The sequence below is a fragment of the Augochlora pura genome, chromosome 5 (assembly GCF_028453695.1).
Source record: "Augochlora pura isolate Apur16 chromosome 5, APUR_v2.2.1, whole genome shotgun sequence".
Taxonomy (NCBI): domain Eukaryota; kingdom Metazoa; phylum Arthropoda; class Insecta; order Hymenoptera; family Halictidae; genus Augochlora; species Augochlora pura.
Window position 1 is genome coordinate 8,591,472 of NC_135776.1, and position 19,478 is coordinate 8,610,949.

Consider the following 19,478-nt stretch of genomic DNA (forward strand, 5'->3'; position numbering starts at 1 on the left):
TAGTTACTTCTGCGTTGTTTATTATTATAAAATACAATAATTTCAACAAGTACATACATAATGTGATTTAGTATTTAGTTATTCCCCAAGTTTTTTAATAATAATTAAGTAGTGATAATTATACGCACTTTGCGTTAGTGTAGCTTTGTTTTCCAAAGAAAGAATATTTTACGAAATGAGATGAAAAATTGAAGACATACGTGATGATGGCATTTCCCTTTGACAGCAGTTCAACATTGGAAGGTTCAGTAGGTCTTACCCTGCAACAGAAATAAAACGAATCGATTAGTCTTGATAGAACGACAATCATTATTGAACAGAATTCAAGATATACAATAATAGAAATCGTCGACGTTTAATTTCATTCAGTTTCATTAAATGTAAAATATTGCACGACAAACGTTTGGAACGTAGAACGTTTAATCCCATCGAGCATATTCGTTAATTTTTGTTCCGGCTAATTCAACTACCCCTTTGTGCTCGGAGAATTGTTCCTGGATCACGTGTCAAAAACTCGAACGCAATTATTCGCTATGTAATAAATAGCGCTTCGAAGAAAATATAAAATGATTTCACGTTGGAATTAATTAGACTGTGCAAATAGAATGTGATAACAAATTGTATTGATGCAATTTGAAAAATATAATTTTTTCATTTTCTATCATTCCAAATAATTGTAAACTAGGAACAATTTTCTATTTAAATGACGATAATACTTCCCTCTGGAAAGTAAGTTTAAAGGAAGAGTTGTGCATTTTATAATAAGTATTTACAATATTAAAAAATAATAACTTTTTAAATGTTTCAAACAAAAGTTTACTTTCCATTTACGTAGAATATGATTCTGAAATAAAAAAATATAGATTTATAATTTAAGAAGAAACTAGATGATCTTAAAATAACTTTGAAAACAATCTCAAACAAAAATCATAACCTCAAAATACTAAAAGTCATGTGTTAGTCTGGTCTTTGTTAAATCATGAGTCTATGTGCTTTTTACAATATCAACTGAAATGGATCACCCTGTAGATATCTTATTATTCTATCCGTAAAATAAAATTTTAATAAACCAACGAAAGATATTACATCAATTATGTTAGGATAGTTTCGCAATTATATATGTAGTCATTTTGTTACGATAAATCGATTAACAAACAAAATAATGCACATAATTTACGAGAGTATACGGTCGGTGAAAATAATAAAAAACATTAAACATCCATGAAATGCAACAGGAAGTATGAACATTTTTCGAAAGACAGCTTTCCATTCAATCAATTAGTAACATATTTTATACATATACATATGTTACTGACACGCATGAATTAAATATATTAATATATTAACGTGTCGTTACAGCTTATTGATAGATGTACGCATGATTAATGTTGCAAATTTTGTCAGGAACAAAAAGTGCCAAGAAGTTATTAACGGTGTCATGAAAATTGAAACATACGAGATTCAGATTAAAAATTGCGTCAATAATTAACTGCGGATTTTAATGCAAAATAAAAATCGTTTGCACCGATCATAAAAAAAATAGATACATAATAATTTACTAAATTTAAAACTTCTTGAAATATATTGTTAAAGAATGGAGGTATAAAACCAGTAGTAAAAGTGTAAAAAAAGAGTCTATTTTTGTAACTTTTGAACTTAACTTTCTAAATCGACCGAATATTTATGTTGTATGAAAATCCGATGCTTTTCTATATTTTCATACTATTACATTTAATGCCATTTTATACTACTATATTTCATACTATTATATTTAATATTATTATATCTTTTATATTTTCATACTATTATATTTAATATTATTATATCTTTTATATTTTCATACTATTATATTTAATATTATTATGTCTTTTATATTTTCATACTATTATATTTAATATTATTATATCTTTTATATTTTCATACTATTACATTTAATATTATTATATATTTTATATTTTCATACTACATCGAAAGTTTCTTATATTTTGACATATCTATACTCCACCTTAACATAACGTAAATGATTTTTTCCATTCAATATATATTTATTTAAATATATAACGTATAAGTGAAAGTTATATTCTAGCGTGCAAATACTTTTTAGAATCACTGTACCTATATCCTACGCGGCCGGCTGACTACGATAATCTTTTATCCACTGCAATGGACGTGTTTTTGCAACTATTTTCCGCAAATTTCTCGGGCAAATTTAGGCTATGAAGCAAGGTTTTAGTCGTGTTTTACTCGAACAAACGAACAAGCTTGCGGAAAAGGTATGACGCACGGGTAAAATGGCAGCAGATTCGTCCAGGCTGTGCAACAGCCCGGATAATCGGAGGATTACAGGGGGGTAGCTATTACATCGGAAATGTCAGAATGGCCCTGTGCGCTGCTGAAAATGTTTGTTGTGCGCCGTTATGGAGTAATACATTGTTAAACGCAAACTGAGCATAGTCCCTTTGAATTGCTAGGCTGAAACGTCGGCAGTATGTAATACGAAATTCCGCGCCCGAGTATCTATTGGGAATAGTTGAAGCACACTTAACGAAGCCCAGTATTCCGTACCGAGTTGAAACGGTTCAGTTTAGAGAATTGGAGGCCGCTGCTTCTAACTAAACGGCGTGCTGCGGACAATTTTATTCCGCCGAACGTCTAAGCGTACTCATTGTTTATCGACCGGTCATCCGGTCGTAAAAATTTTCGTTTCTATTTTGATGTTATTTATCTTATTAATCGCGAAAGGTATTTAATATTTAAAAATTTATATAATAATATTGAAGCTCCTAGTACAATTTAACACATTTATCTCAATAATAGATAACAAATTAAGGGTTTCTATGGCAACCGATTCACAGGCTACCGGTCAGGGGGAAAAGCCGATTTATAGGCTACCGGTCGATAAAGTATTAATAATTTAGAATTTTATGGAAATTTAATTTTTTCAATTTTCTTTCATTTAAATGATTAGATTACTTGTTGATTTGAGTGCATGTTGCATTCCTATGTAAGCAATGTAAATCAATAAAAAATAGTAAAACATTTCAATAAAAAAAGAAGTACAGTAATGTATTGGTTATCATTTCGTTGTAATGAAAAAATCATGATTGTATTAATTTCACATAAATCATAAATTCAGTTCAAGGTTTATTTATAATATGGACTGGTTATTTAATTATGCAAAAATATTAATGTTAAATAATGTATAATATATAACCTATGATGTCTAAAATATAATTGAATTATAAGATAATTGAAATACAGTTCTACAAGTAATAACCCGGAGAACTATGCAAGAGGAATTTAATTTTTACTTACAATGGAATTATTTTTTTTAATTTGTTATTAATGATAGTTACTATACAGAAAGATATTACTATCAATAATGTCCTTCTGTTTGAAATTCATAGTTTGTTCAACTTCTTATTATCTATTATTATTTTTTAATTCGTAATCTCTATTCAATTGCATCGTAATTCGTAATTAATCTAATTGAATTACTTAGAATTCTGTAACTGTACTCGTATTGTATCAAGTATCACATCTTAATTTACATCGAATGGAAATTTGAATTACTAATTATACAATTACAAATTCCACAATTAATTTAAATCAATTACTTAGTATTTTGTAATTGTATTTCCACTAAATACTAAATTTCATTGTCTTAATCTATCAATCGAATGGAAATCTGAATTACGAATCACATAATAACAAATTTCACAATTATTATAATTAAATTACATAGTATTTTGTAATTTCACTCCCATTAAATCATAAATAACATTCTCTTAATCCATTAATCGAATGGAAATCTGTATTACAAATCGCATGATTACAAATTTCATAAATAATGTACTTAAATTACACAGAAGTCTGAATTACAAATTACGTCGTTACGAATTACGCAATTACAAATTTCGCAATCAATGCAACCGAATCCTAATGCAATTAAACTACTTTGTAATCGTAATTCCCCGAGTAATCCAATTGCAATTGAGTACGACTCCGCTGCATGCAACCCCTCCCCAATAACAATCGGTTTCGAAATCGCCGTGGCCGGTAGGCTGGTGGTCGAGCACGTTAGCGATTGCAAGGCACCGCCGATGGAATCCGAAATTTGAAGCGAAATTCGAATTAGGGACGCGGCGGATCGCTTCGCGCAAGAAACGATGTTGGGGCGTCATAGGCGTCGTCAGTAATAGCGACGAATTGTGACGTTGTATGTGTGGACTGTATTAAACGGAGGACCGGAATTTAGTGGCGAAAAAACTGATATATTTAGCCACTTACTATTTACACCTTTCCTTTGGAGGTTCGAGATCCTCGAATTCTATTCCAACTCTGGACGTTCTAAAAAATGTTGTCTCCCGAGGTAACCTGCTACCCCTCTCACGCATTTCTAATACTCGCTGATTGGTTTTACATGATTTTATTAATAACCAATCAGCGAATCTGTTTCAAGAATGCACCCTTCCTTTGCGCCTTAGCGCGTCCTTTTGGGAAGTTGCTGGTATATGGAAGGTGGGGGCGACAGCGATATTTTAACAAAGACGGGAGATTCATCCAGGTGTGATTACGGCTGGCTCCTGTTGTAAACTAACATGGGACTTACTCTTCGGAACTTTCCTTTTTTTATGATACTTCTTGGCTATGGAGGCCGTGAGAAGCGAAATCCTAAAGTTAAGCAATAAAGCATGCGTTTTCTCGGCAGGACAAGTAATTTAAATTTAAATTGCATGCCAGATGTTAGCCAAAAGTCCTAAGCTCAAAAATAACCGGCTAGGCCCGTCCGTGTCATAAAAAATATTAGTGCCGGGTACTGACAAACGGTGATGCAAGGGCTGAGAGCGGCATGGAACTGGGTGCGACAAAGCGTTCGCGGGGAAAATAAAGCGCGCGTATACACCTACATAGTAGTGTAACCGTAATCCGGCCGACAGCGCCAGTCTCTTGACCTGACATTTAATGCTGTTACACAAGACGGAATACTCGTTGCTCTTTGTCTGCAAAAGATCGTGCTACTTATTGGAACGACAGGGCAAAGGTAGAAACGAGTCTACGGTACCGTCGCGTCATTTAAAGTGCACTCGACTCCGTCGTCGCTTTTTCCAATGTATTCCGCCGTTCCCCGCGACTTTCGCAACTGCCGCTAGAATGTCTTCCTTTACGACCGTTGTTCCCAACAAACTGTTACGAGCGCGACTTCGACGCATTTTTCTTTTCCTAATGGAGAACGGAGGCTCGTTCGTTCGTTCGCGTTCGTTGAATTAAACAATTAAACGATTCGGAACGAAAGCGCATTGACGAACATTCCGCCGTTGAAAATGGCGGCCACGGTCGGCTCTGAACTCGCGCGAATTTCCGCTACGCGTGGATTTGCTTCGCGCGAATGACGATCGCGTAAACGGAAGTCCGTAATGGAAGATAAAATAATTTTATATAAAATTTTGAACATTTATTTAACACAGTTTAAAAGAGAAATAGATATGAGATTATAGAAAAGGAGAATTTTAATTCGGTGTCGCTATCGCTGTTTGAATTTAGAACAATCAACCCTTACTTTTTAATTGGCAAGAACTTATCTTCATCATTTGAAATATTTCCAAGTACGTCTTCGGTTTCCTTGTTCTTTTCTCGATATTTTCTATTAGCAATATTTCTAAATTTGCCGATAATCGTTGCAATATTTCGCTAAATTTTGTCGAAGTTTGAAGGCTCGCTGAATTGTATGTCTACAATGGTAGTTTTCAATATTTTTCTTCTGTATATTCAGATCGATGATATAGGTAACTATGCACTTAAATAATGTTCAGATAAATAATGTACAAATATTAATTACAAGGAAAATAAATTTGTATTTTGTGGTCGAATTTGAAGCTAAGGCAAATGTCGCTATTATCGTGTTTGTTGCAATTTTCGTGGCACCAGATTAAAAACACATGGAAAGTATATTAAAGAAAATATTATTATGGTCTATATTATTTTATTACATAAACTTATCAATGTGTCAGATATAGGAAGTATGTCAATTTATGTAAAAACCTTCTCTTTTCTATACGAAAATTCGGACATCTACCCTCTAAGCATAAGGGAGGAAATCTGAGCACTAAAATATCCGCCGCTAATCACCAGACCGTCGACGTGACGTTAAAATATGAAAGAAGAGGAAGGAGGATTGAAGAAGTAATATCAATTTTAACGTCACCCTAACAATGAAACCATAGAAATTTTAACTTTCCAGTTTTAGTTCCCTCGGTTTTCCTCGTAATGCTTTAAAATTATGAATTCTTTGGCCATTCTCATTTGACAGGCAATATGTTAAATTCATTTTAATAGAAACCTCGCGCTCCGAAATTCTCAATCGCAATGATAATTAAAATACTATACATTCACTTAAGTGATTATTTCATTAACATGCTATCGGTTCAGTAACTTGCATATTTAGCACGCAGGCTATCGCGTGGTTCCTTGAATTCAGAAACACAACTGATAATATTGTATAATTAAGAACGCAATAAGTAGATGAAAAGAATATAATTAGGAAAATCAAAAATGTATACAAGAAACGTAAATAGTAAAATAGTAAAGGCATACGAGTATATAAGTAGTGAGATAACAAATGGATGCAGAAAATATAAATGGAAAGGCAATAAATAAATATAAAAAATACGAATTGAAAAAACACATTGACACTAAAAACATAAATAAAAAGGTAAGAAATTAATAGGAAGAACACGAATTGGACAAAAATACATTTATGTTAAAACCATAAGTATTGTAGTAAAATAATAAATGGATGCAGAAAACATAAATAAATATAAAAAACGCGATACTAAAATCATAAATAAGAAGGCAAGAAATAAATGGTAAGAACACGAGTTGGAAGAAAATACATTCGTACTGAAAACATAAGTAGTAAAATAATAAATAGATGTAGAAAACATAAATAAATATAAAAAACGTGAATTGAAAGAGAGTACATTGATACTAAAAACATAATTAGTAAAATAACAAATGCATACGAAGGACATAATTAGACATCTCTCTGATAATACATAAATGCGAAGAACATAAGTAGAAATAGAATAAATGGATAAAAAGGATGGAAATAAATACAAAGAATATCGATAGGAAGAAAATAAATAGATACAAGAGAACATAAATGGAAACAATTTCTCCGCAAACGTCTACGAGACTACGTTCTATTTTAAGGTATAACAGCCCCGGAATACTTGAAAAGTTACGGTAACTATCCACCCACACCGGGTAAACCAATATCATCAATCTGAAATGATTGTGGTGAAGTCGACAGTTATTGTGATCGATGGTACAAGACCTTACCTTTCGAGAAAGAGCTGACAGTGGACCCGATCGATTATTATGCATTTAGAAATTTCTGCTTTTGAAATTGATGTTCGAGAAACAATATAAGAGAACAATAATTCGAGAATATTTTTATTTTCGTTAAACCATTCGATTATTCTATATCTGTAAAATGTATTATTATTGGAAAAATAATGACAACAATAACAATAATAATATTTTTTTACTTTTTGGTCAATTATAATATTTTATATAGTAATCATAATATTTTATAAAGTAATTCTTCATTCTTTGTTTACAGTAAAGAACGTGGAGTTGATTTTGCAAATGTAACATAAAATCATTCATTAATTCTTCTAATTCATATGTTTAATTCATTTCATCGTCTGATTTCTAATCCTAACTTCACTTCTACATCCTACTATCTTGGCTTCTACTTTAATCCTACTATACACAACTATTGCATTATACGCATTTCCGACATCTACTTACCGTCACGTTGCATTACTAAAATAACGATGGCAATGATAACAGAATTAGTTACGCGATAAATACGTTAACAGTCTCTCATTTGCACAGGTATTCCGATAAGCATTCTATTAATGATTTTATAATAATGTAATGAAAATTTTACGTAAACAATGGGAACGTTATTGTATTGTTATTGATTATAGGTTATCGGGATGAAGTGCGATTGTTTCCTGTACAATCGACTTTCTATAGTAACTTTATTATCTCTGATAAAGATATTAAAAATTGTTATAATATTATTGGATTGTAAAAGAAATGTTATGGAATAATTAAAGAACAATAAAACGGATAAAGTGAATGTAATAGCAGCAAAAGAATTTGTTTTATTTTTATTGGAAATGAAACGTTGTAATTTAACTCGTTGACATGTGGCGAAATGTATATAAAACTAGTTCTTTTATAATTCATCTGAATTAATTACATTTTATAAGTCGTTTATTAAATGTTTACTATCGTCACTGGTTTTAATTAACTGAATTGATATGTGCGTCTTAGGTACTGCTAACACGTTTATGCATTTTCATTTCCTCGATGATATCGATTATCTATATCATTTCTACAGACACCGTCAAAAAATGCCGGCATTTTGTGAATGGCGGTGCAAAAATTTATCGGACGAATGTGTTAACCCTTTGCACTCGAAGCCATTTTACCTCAAATTCCAACATAGTTACTCCGATCTACAATATTTCCATTTTATTTGAATTATTACATTTTGTTTATACGAAATTGAGTCATGTGACCTGTGCGCAACAATTACACTTTTTAATAATTTTTTAAACACTAACAACTATGATAATTTACAAATTATTTTCAGACATGATAGAACGATTTTTAGCGGTGCTTTAGAGTCACCACTCGAGTGAAAAGGGTTAATTGCGAGTCACTTTCAATTACAATTATACCGGATCTGATTTAATAACGAGAAGAAATTTCATTTATGCGAAGAGTCGAATCAATTGTACCGGTGAAGCTACGCGGACACTGCAGCTGCATAGGCTTATAGCTACGATTGCTCTGACAAATGGAAGCAGCAATGCATGCCACATGACATATCCTAGTATACTGGTTACTATCTATTGTGACATCGTACATATCGTGTAGCATATGCTGCGGGAGAGATTTTACAAACCAGTTGCGGCTGACTTCTTCGATACGCGGTAATTGTTCCTTTAACCCTTTGCGGTCGTATATCTACTCTCAGCCACCGAAGTAATTATCTTTTTTATTCTTACATAAAATTAAAGCATCTTATCGTGCGACATATATCTAAACTTTAAAAAAGGGTTAATCAATTTCTTTTTCTTCTTTTATTACTGTCCACTGAACAAAAATTAATACCGACCAGCATATATTATTATACATAAGCTATTATTATAGCTTATGTACACGTAAGCTATTATTATAGCTTATGTATAAACACGTGCATATTATTATACATAACCTTGAATTAAGTATAAATTTAATACGACCGCAAATGGTTAATCCTTTTAGTGACAATTAAAAGAATCTCGTGTACCTGAGTAGAATATACCAAATCTATTTGATACAGTTTGGTAAAGTGTCGGATGAAAATGATACAAATATTGTAAAAGTTGATAATTGGAAAATTCAAAACGGAACAAAATTATGAACTTAAGCGATTGTTTGTTAAGAATATTACGAAAAAAACGTTTTAAAAAATACAGCTAACATTGATATATAATTGTTCGGCACTGAGAGAGTTAAATAACAATTTTAATAAATTACGAGTAATATTATCGAATTGTTAAAGTCGCCTGATATTTTTATAATTACTATATTTCACTAAAAATAAAGACAATTTCATTAAAAATAAAAATAATTTTTTTAAGAATAAAAATAATTTTATTAAGAATGACGATAATTTCATTATAAATAAAAACAAAGATCACTTCTCTAATAAACGCGGAAGGTTCCGCGCGTTCTATGATCGGAGAAAAATACTCCGAACAATTTGCGGCTCGAGGAGATCGAAACAACGAATCCGTAAATTACTCTACAATTGAACGCTCCGATATTTCGGAAAGTTAACGGCTTTCCAAGCGAAGAAGTTTAACCGTAACCCGTATCAGATTCGATTCCCAGTAACCTACTCTAACCCACATAACCTAGGTAACTGGCGATGTAGGCGATGTAGAGTAAACCTGGTTCAACCAGTAGCAGCAAATTATAGGCACGAGGTAACAACAATCTGTGCTCGCAAACGATACTATAGCTATACAGCGAACATAGTTACATGAAGGAAATACATGGAAAATGAAATTGTATTATGTTCGAAAATTTGTTAATTTTGATACTGATCGTAGGAATTATTTTATTATAATATATCCGGCTTGTATTTTGAACTTTGTGGCGGTTTATACAGAGTTGAGTGTTATAAATTATTTATTTGCGATATTCATATTTATCTAAGATAATTATTCGAATAAATAGCTTTTGGTCGAATATTTTATTCAAATAATTTGAAGATATCTTCGTTTGAATAATTTGAAAAAATCTTCGTTTGAATAATTTGAAAAATTCTTGATTAATTTGTATTAATAGCAACACTATGAATAGGAGTGAAGACACTTCTTTTAAAATTATAATATCATGCTATTTTTACCAAAGGGAACACTAGAGTGCTTTTAGAATTTCACTTTTAATTTAATTTCACCGAAAGCGTTAAAAGACGACACCTTTTAAAATTTCAATTTAACAGTACTTCGGCCAGAAGAGATTTTTCAAAATTCTGACGTAATATTATTTTTTATAAGTTTTATCAATTTCCTTCAACTGACTTTTCGAAGATTCCTATAAAAATTGATAATTTAATTTTGTAATAATAAATATAGAACAGATAAAATAGATATTAATAGATACAAAAATAGCGTCGAATTACAATGTTAGCAATATTCATCATTTTCTCGTTATTCTTCTATTTGTTCACTGCCGACACGTCTTTTAATATACGAAGATTCATCAAATAGTTCGCCGCCATCCGTATTAACAAAATAAAGAACAAAACGACGATACCAGAAAGAAAATAAATAAAAGGCAGAGCAGTGAAACAAAGGACTGTCCTCCGGGCTGCCCTATAATTAGAAATTCGACGTTTCCAATAGTCCACGGTAGAATTTTTCCGCATACAAAAGACTTTTTCAGAGGTTGGAAATTAAATTTTTCAGAGAACCACACGTGAGAATAAAATATAACTGTTTTTAATATAAAATTATCTTGAAACGTCTACTTGGCATCATAAGTATTTATAAATAGTTAGTATTGAATATTTATTAATACCTAAATTGTTAGTACTTTATCAAAAATTTAATAAATAAATGATATAAGTGACGTATACTTTATCAAATACTTAACAAATAAATAATATAAGGGAGGTATACTTTAACAAATATTTAACAAATAAATAATATAAACGATGTATACTTTAACAGATATTTAGCAAATAAATGATAAAAGTGATTTATAACAAAAAATATTTAATAAATAACTAGTACAAGTGACTTAAACATAATACTTTAAACAGTGTAATAAAACAACAGTTTCGAGAAATATCTTCCAAGTATGAAAATTAAGAAGAAAGAGAACAACTAATATAACTATTCATTTAAAAATTAAGAATAAAATATATGTTGTCCAATTTGCGCATGTAATATTTAATTAACATATCTACATAACTATTTACTTGAATACTTAACAGAAGATTTCGAATTCCATTATCAGATATAGAGAGTAGTATGCTCCAATTCTTAAAGTAATTTTATAGTTGATAATAAATCACCGACAGAAGACGAACAAAGTTGTAACATTTAAGAAACAGTTTAATCTTGCTTGATCTGACTAATTCGCTCGTAAATCGACCGTTAACTCTGAATTACAGTAGAACCTCCATTATCCAAATTAACCTTCGCCCACCAAATGCCCTATCATTTTAGCCTGCTTTATGCAACAGACAACTGTCGCGTTCGGAAACAGCCATAATTAAAAATATGCTTGTTATTATTTTCACATAAATAGTTATATATTTGTTCAGACGATTAACTAAAGAATTTGAAAGTAATACTTTCCGATGATTCGATTATGTTTGTGGTTTTATTATTTAATCGTAATTCTTAATTGGTGCAATGGTTTTCACAGAAGTGACTGTCCAATGGGTAAAGTAATTAATATTATGGGCTATAATGAATTAATGATAATCTAATTCTAGATAAAGGGTAAATTGGTTTTTCATTTTTTAAACTTTTAGTGGAAGATAAAATAGAAACACAACATTGTGGTCTCTCGTGACCCTAGTATATCACTTAAGGGTTATGATATATATCATTAAATTATTCTATATTATATTATTATATTATTTTATATTATATTATATTATTTATAATATGCTATATTTTACGACAAATAAAAGTTGCTATCGAGCATCCCTAATATGTTTAATAAGTGTAACTATTGAGTTTACAAATCCTTTTGTGATTCAGGGACAGTCTTGACACTATTTTATTAACTATTAATTATTTTTATTACTATATATTTGTTGTTGTCAAATTAATTTTTTAACATTATAGGTAAACTGCAGATTTTTAAACAACATAAAAGTTATCTTCCGATCTTCTTTAATCATATCATCTAGTCTAAAATAATATTTATATATTCTTCAATAAAATAAACTATAAAATTAAGAGTTAGATATCACCGACATGCATCGTCATTGTTAATTCCTTTAATATTATATTAAATATTATATCCAACTCTTTGCGTTATTGCAAGTAAAAACATTGCTATAAACTACACCTATAAAAATTATTTCTCCATTAAAAATGGAACATCTCTTGCAAGTAATGATATTATATTATAAACTTCTTGCAAGTTAAAATATTATTACAAACTACATCTACGAAAAATATTCCCCCATTGAAAATGAATTTTAATTAATTCTTACAATATTTCTCGAATAAATTACTAAGCTCCATCGCACAGTCCAACGAAAGTAGCAAAAAGTCTGAATAAATTCAATGTCTCCAATCAATTGGTTCTTCCGCCGATAAAATCATTTTTCGCATTACGCGCCCATAAAATCACAGTAAACTTGCATTAGAGTTAATAAAACAAAAAAACAAGAGTGTTAATGACTAATCGTTTCGTAATCGTCGCGGCGGTGACCGGTTGCAATTTGTCGGCTACTCCGCTCCGGGAGAGAACGGGCTCTCGGCGGACTTTCGTTTGCATGTAATCAAGGTTGCCCGATCATTCGTCGCAATTGAGACCGGGCAGGACTGAATGACTTATGGCTTATGGGGATCAGAAATTAAAAATTATAATGGTGCCGGCCGCGTGTTGCGTAGGTCATTGAGAGTGTCACGCGTGACGTGGGAGCGCGCGTACGCAGAGGAATGCCGGAGAAAATGCGACGGAAACACGTACCGACATCGGCAGCCCGTGGCTTCGGACTTCTATAGTTTAGCCGGCAGCGTCGTGGAAAGGGAACGAAACGGGGAAGGAGTTCTCTCTCGTGAGGATGGGAAGCAACGCGAACGAGAAAATACCATACGAACTATGTATATTCCTGTAATCATTTTTCTTGGAAAATAAACTACAGGCTATCTCGGCGAGCATTAATTTAAGAATATTAATCATTTTCAATTCAATACTCGATAGACCTTCGAAGAGCATGCTTGAATGTTGTACATTATGGTTAAATAAACTCAAGATCACGTGTCTTCATTAAACACGGAAATAATAAAAAATTAATTTACATTAATTTATAATAATTTAATTAATTGAGCCGCCCAGTGCACACATCGATTAACTCCTTATTTTCATATGAATATGAATATTTTCATAAATGTCAAATAACATACTCAAAGTATTAAATTTTTCTAAATAATAATAATAATATCTACAGTCCTCATTTTCCGATTAAACATTATTTCAGATCAGCAAAAAGAGCAACTAAAGTATTGAAATTTCATTCGTTCACCTTGTATCTTCAGGAATAAATATGCAATGTATTCAACATCCTTATTTCTCAATTGCAAAGACAAGATAATTATTTGCCTGAACAATTTGTGTCATAGTATATCGTGCAGAATTATAATAATTACCAATACTATGGAAATAATACGATGATGCACCAATGGCATTATTTACTTATTTATTTCTTTGATAATAGAAGGGCCAACAGCCTTGGAGTACATGCAATTGGTTTAATGAATTGTGTCACAATGTAAAAAAAGGAAAAGTAAAATTATAGATGGTAACGGAATGATAATTTGTTAATAATGAAATCAAAAAATAGATAGCATAAAATATGTTAATAATATAGTATATTATAAAACATACAATACATATAGATTCACATTAAATTATTTTCTAGATTAAATTATTTCATTATCTTCTTAGTTGAAATTCCTTAATTAATTATATAATTTCGCTAAACAATTTGGTTTCTTTAAATGTTTGTATTATTGAAACTGTGGGCATATGCATATTGTAATGAAGTATGTCTACCACGCCTACACTTCATTGTACTATATGGAGTGGGCTATATTTTTGTCAGACAGTGTACCTATGCTTCCTTTCTCTTGTTAAAAGATCGCTGTTATTGCAGTAGAGATATTATTTCAGAAAAAAAAACATTAAAAATAGACGGTAATGTACGAGGATGGGTCACCTAGATCCGAGGCTTAGTCATTCCGAGGTTAATGACTAACAAAGATATGATAATTGTAAAAAGCCATTAACATAATAAAATATCAGTTGCTATGGTTAAAAAGATTATTGTCGAACGCGTTTTTCCAAATATTTTGCTGCTTAGAAAGGTTAGAATAACCACTTGATCACCGTACCCTTGCAATAATTTTACTGATATTTGAAAGTAACATTATTGAGTCAAAGGTTATTAAAATTTTTAGATTTTAATATTCACAACCGAATCAAAACTTTGACTTCTTAAAATCTATGAAATGTGAGAAATGATTTTTTACATAAACTTGACACACTGTAACTTTAAAAATTGACATACATATTGATTATTCGAATAAGAATTTGTTCATACATTTGTTTTTGATTGATTTAAATGAAAATTACTTCTGTAGTGAAATAATTACTTTCGTCTATATTAATTGTTGCAATTAATTTCTTTGTCGACTAGTGTTTCAAAAAGTTTGTTATTTTTTGATATATTGATCACTGATAAATCATTAAAAATAATCTATTCTCGATAATAGCTCGTAATAGCAAATTTCATACGTTCCAGGATTCGTATTTACAATACATATATGTTTAAAGAATTATATAAAAGTAAAACTACCAACAATGTCATTAACATTATTATTCGCACAATTTTACTATCTCTGTGCGAATAATTTAACAATCTCTATTCGAATAATTTCACAATCTCTGTTTGAATAATTTCACAATCTCTATTCAAATAATTTTTCAATCTCTATTCGAATAATTTTACAATCTCTGTGCGAATAATTTATGCGAATAAAAAGTGAAGAATTATTCGTATTGATAGATAGAATAAATTGTTACGAATAGTTGTTATTCGAATAAAATATCCAACTGAAAAGCATTCGCTCGAATCATTATTTTAGATGAATATTTATTTCTTTACTCTGGTTTTTATTACGAATACATAAAGATGAGCAGTAGAATAATCACCGTGGCATTTCGAATTGCGGGAACTGGCTGACGACCTGACAAAAAGTTTCGCATAAGATGACAAAGGATGCATACCGCGCATAGCTAACCCAAACCCTCCATGACGCATACGTCTTTTATACTTGTGTAATTTCCTCAAACGCATTCACTGCGGGCGCATATCCCGTGCAAGCTATTGTCCTTTTATAATTCGCTATTACTCTGATGTAAGCGACGCGACGTAAGAAACGACGTTCTTAGAATAATGTTTTCATTGTTAGAAGAACTCCTTGTTAACAATTCTATAATAATAATGACTTCGTTAGAGTTCACCATTTACCACAATCTCTTTAAAATGTGCAAATTACTGTAATTATACTGTATATTATATTTTGTTTAAATACAACACTTTCAAAAAATATACGATTACTATACATTATATGATACATTATATTATAAATGATTATGATATTATATATGATTATTAATTTAGGATCATATGAAAGAATATCAAAGTTAGAATTCAAATTTTGTTCAAATTTAAAAAATTAAAATACATCATTTCTTTATTTCTTTTTCTTTGTTATTTCATTCAGTTGCAATTTATGCAAATTTACTAAGTAGTATAGTATAAATTAATAACATAAGTTCAGTAAGTAATAGAGTTTATGTAAATTCATATACAAATTTTATTCGAAATTAATCATTATCTAAAATTCATTATAAAATCTCTATATATAATTTTTGGTTTTATTATAAAATTCAATTTTAACTCACGTCTACAATTTTCTTTACAATTCCTAAATTTAAATATATAGAAATATTTTACTTTACAAACAAATTTAATTTTTCTGTAAATTTACCTACAAATTATATATTTATATTTAAATTTTAGTATAAATTAGAACATTTACAACTAATTATAGAAAATATCTAAAAGGCGATTGAATATTATGGTATTCAACAGTAATACGTAATATCAATATTCTGTTTAAACAAATATATAATTTAATAAAAAATATCGAAATATATATGCCTTTTAACCAATCAGCTATTATCGACGAGTATAATCGTCACAAAGAAATGACAACGTGACTTTGACAACGTGTTATTATTCTATGTATTATAATTATGTATAAAATATTGTATTTAAACAAAATATAAAATGCAACGCAATTACAGTGACTCGCACACTTTCTAGAGCTATTGCAACAGCTGATCGTTCAACCGAATCTTATTGTTCATATTATACAACGCACTCTGCTTCGATAACTAGTCACTCGAATCCGTACTTACAATTAGTCTCTATGTGATCGAAAGTGTGTTGTAAGATTTCTTACGAGACAGTTATTCGTCCCACTTCGCAATAGTTACCGCGTACACTTTTTCGTCGTATTCGACAGCAGTTTCTTCGAGCGTGTAGCAAACAACGTTCGATCGTACAAATAATTGGTGGTTGATTAGACGAATTTTCAACGCGACAGTTTAATACATTGGTGAAACTTGTATGCAGCCCTAACAATATTTCTTGTTTAATAAACTTGGAACGAAATTGATGTACGTACTGTATTGGAAATGTAGAATATTTATACGATGACTGATTTTAATGTTCAAATCTTAATGGTAGATTACATATTTATACGACGATTAGACTGCGGATTTTGTGTATTTAACCCCTTGTATTATTTATTGCATGGCTACGTTGGTTAGCCTTCGTTCCTTACTAATAAATTGTTATGTTAGGAAATTGTTATGTTGTATAAAAAATTAATATTTATTATATGACGATCCTTCCTTCAATGTTCAAATATTAATGTTAGATTAAATATTTATGACTAATGCATTTAACTTCCTTACGATTTACTTCACAGCTACATTGATTAACCTTTGTTTGTTACTAATAAATTCCTATATCAGGCAGAAAATTTATATTTACTATATGGCAACTCTTACTTCAATGTTCAAATATTAATGTTTGATAGGTAGAATTCGATAGGTAGAAGTCTAACACGATTTTATAAGGCGAAGGGTTAAGTTAAAATTGAACAGGTAAAATACCAAATTAGAAAGCCATCAAAATAATTTAAAAACGTTCTTACATTGTCCCCGATATACTGACATTATTAAAGACAGAAATACGTGTTTATTTAATACCGATGCATAATCGTTTATTTAATATCGATGTAACATAATTTTCAGAAAGTTCTGCAAAATTCTAATCGAACATCACAGCGTTCGATACTAATATTTGGCGTTAATATTCCGTCCCCGAACCGTGTACGCAAACAAATCGCGAACCCGTTCCCCGCAAATCACAAGACGTTTTCGTTATTTGACCAAGCCCGCCGCGGTCCAGTATTTGCGCGCGAGCGCAAGGAATTCAATTCCGTATCAAGCTGTTTGTTCTTCGTGCTTTTGTAACGAACAAACACGCTGCGCCGGGGCTCGCGGCAAGAAAATTGTCCGCCGAATGTTTCACGTGGATCCCAAGGACAACGGCAGGGAACAAAAGAAATTCCACGTGCGTACACTGTGTTTGTTTGCCCCGATCCACGAATCCGGCGCTGGACCCCCGGGCACGGTGATATTTATCAGCAGAGATTACAACGGTACCTCTCTCTCCGTGTATAACTGCATACGTTTAAACTTGCTTCTACGACCGCCGATGGTCCTCCTCTCACGAATTCGGATACCGTAAGTTTTCGGGCCGGTAGACGGATACGAGCAGCCTCCGCGACGCGTATAGTATAATGTCACAGTGAATGGACGTCTGAAGAAAGAGTTTCCGTTCTAAGTCACTTGTCGGACCACTGGGAGTTACGGTTGTGGGAGAGGTTTGTCTGGAGGCTAGATACAGTGACTTCAGAAAGTATTCGGATACTAGTGTAACTTTGAGTTCTAATTTATTTAATTATTTATTTTAGTTATTTATTTTAGTATTCGTTTAGTATAGGCTCCTAAAAGTATTCAAACACTAGTGTAATTTCAACTTCTAAATTATTTATTTATTTATTTTATTAAATAGTATACGTACTTAATATTGTTCTAATATGTATATTATATGTATAGAATTTGTTTACAAAGAAAGTATAATAATGATATATATTATTATCGACACATAACAGTATAAAATAGTATTATTATTATTATTACTACTAGTAATTTTTTTTTTGTAATATTATTAATAATAATACTATTAATATTACTTTGTTTCGAAACAAATTCTTTCTACTAAATTCTAGCTCGTAAAATTCTATTATTTTCCTTATTATTCAAGGCAGGTAGCGAAAAATTATGTTCAAAACGCACACCTGAAACTATTGACGTTACGTACTACTTTTACTTGAAACATTGGATCGTGAGTTCCGTTTCCTGTTTCTCGTACACCTTGTGTACCTGAGATTCGAACAAGTTTAAATTTGCATACCAGAATATAAAGAAACTTTCCATTGGAATAGTATAATAATATATGCATCGTATGTTACTTATTTAACCGTTGAAGAATAAAGTTGTAAAATATGTCTATCGTTGAAAAAGTTAAAAAAATAAGAATTTCACTTGCTACGCTTAAATAACGGTAAAATAAATAGAATTTTTGGAATATTTCGCCGTGTTACTCACGTCGAGTGATTCAAGCTGGAAAGTTGCTTGACTCACTGTTCTGAATAACATTCTTTAATTTACAATTCAGAAATCTCATCGGTATCATTATCGCCACAATAATATACGATGAAACATATTTGACGAAGAAACGCGGGTGGAAATACAAGTTTTGAGTTTGCAGTACAAAGTCTAATTAGACGTACCGATTAGTATGCAAAGTTAATCTTCTGTGAAACGACACTTCCATAATAACATCAGCTTTTACTTTTACTTTTCCTATGGTGTGTGCAACTCTTTTCAAATTATTTTATACTTCTTGTTCCGGGATCTAAAGGATGTACATAATTTTTAAGTGAATA

At 30.9% G+C, this 19,478-nt stretch overlaps 1 protein-coding gene across 4 annotated transcripts in view; it reads right to left on the reverse strand.

Moving 5' to 3' along the window:
- Positions 1–19,478, reverse strand: part of LOC144470354 (uncharacterized) — a 168,150-nt gene that overhangs the window by 123,677 nt on the left and 24,995 nt on the right. For 3 of the 4 annotated variants that reach the window (XM_078181379.1, XM_078181378.1, XM_078181377.1), the window contains one exon: positions 201–260. The exons of the other annotated variant lie outside the window; for it this stretch is intronic. The gene's annotated coding sequence lies outside the window, so the exon portion shown is untranslated. The remainder of the gene's footprint in view (positions 1–200; positions 261–19,478) is intronic. 4 annotated transcript variants of the gene reach the window in all.